Source organism: Montipora foliosa, chromosome 1, assembly GCF_036669935.1.
Source record: "Montipora foliosa isolate CH-2021 chromosome 1, ASM3666993v2, whole genome shotgun sequence".
In the NCBI taxonomy this organism is placed as follows: Eukaryota; Metazoa; Cnidaria; class Anthozoa; order Scleractinia; family Acroporidae; genus Montipora; species Montipora foliosa.
This window is the reverse complement of record NC_090869.1, coordinates 69,434,885-69,436,357: the sequence shown is the minus strand read 5'-3', so window position 1 is coordinate 69,436,357 and position 1,473 is coordinate 69,434,885.

Genomic DNA, 1,473 nt, shown 5'->3' with positions numbered 1-1,473 from the left:
TAAGTTAATGTGATTCGTGGGTGGTGTTATCCGGAAATTATATTTTGCTACATTGGAGTGACTGGGGAAAATGTGACCATCGTCTGTCACTTTTTAGCCATATAAGGTAACCCTTGAAGAAAGCGCTATTTTACGTTTTTTTTTTCCTTAATTTTCTTATTTATAGAGGATTGAGTATCCGACTGATAATATTCAAAACTTTGGTTTTATCAACTCCGTTGATAAAACCAAATTTTTGTATACTACTTCCCCACCGACGCAGCATCAAAGCGGTTTCTTTAGAAACTACTCCCTTCATTCATTTGAAGTTTTTCCACCAGTGCCCATTATTTCTTATGTGATTGGAGGAAAGCCCATGTATAGTGTCAGATTTAATATAATCCTTCTCTTGAAAATAAAGTAATTCACTCTTGACAAATTCAAATCAAAAAGACCCAAAATACTTTAGCTAAACATCCCCATAAAAGCAGGGCCGGGTGATTCGGCATAAAACAGCAAATTACAATCTGCTGAAGACAGAATTAATGCACAAATTGTAAATAACACATTGCACATTGTATTTCACGCTGGCCCCTCAACAAGAGAGCTGATATGAAAACAAGGTTTGTGAGAAGCAAGTGATAATAATAACATGGCACTCTTCGAACCTACAGGACTAAAATAATCATGATCAAATATTGTTTTATTGTCAATATTCTAAAATGGAGATGCCAGAACACGCATGCACAAAAGCTGCAGAACACCAGCCCAGGACTGCGCATCTGGATCATTGGGGTTTAGCCATGTCCTGATTTTGTTCGCCTCAAAGCAACCCCTCCGCGCAAATCCGTGTTCCACTCAACACGAATGCAGGCAGTTTTTCTCTGCCTTGTGTGGGCCCATTTCCATTAGTAGGGCTAACGCTCACATGGTTCATATGGTCTCATATGGGGTAGAAACCTAGCACTTCACATTACACTCTAATCAGTTAAGTCTGTTCAAATATAAGTGTTTCACGACCAACGTTTGCAAAAACGTAATACTTCATCCTTCCTTGTACTTGTACATGTTCATTGCCGTGACTTTAACATCTTCAGTTCCCACGGCCTGCTCCCGTCTGACCTTGTAGCTCAGTCGGTAGGACAGCGGTGATCTAACCCGAAGGTCGTGGATTCAACTCCCACCCTGGTCAGAGTTTTTCTCTCAACCTCGTTCCCAGGGTCTCTCTTCTCTGCCTCCATTGTCGTCTCAACGACAATGGAGGCAGAGAAGAGAGACCCTGGGAACGAGGTTGTTTTTCTCTGTCCTTGTGTGGGCCCATTGCCATTAATAGGGCTAACGCTCAGACGGTTCATATGGGGAGAAACCTACAAGCACTTCATATTACACTCTAATCAGTTAAGTCTGTTCAAATATAAGTGCTTCACGGTCAACGATTGCAAAAACGTAATCCTTCTTCTCACTTTCATTACAGTGCGTGACATGAACGACCTG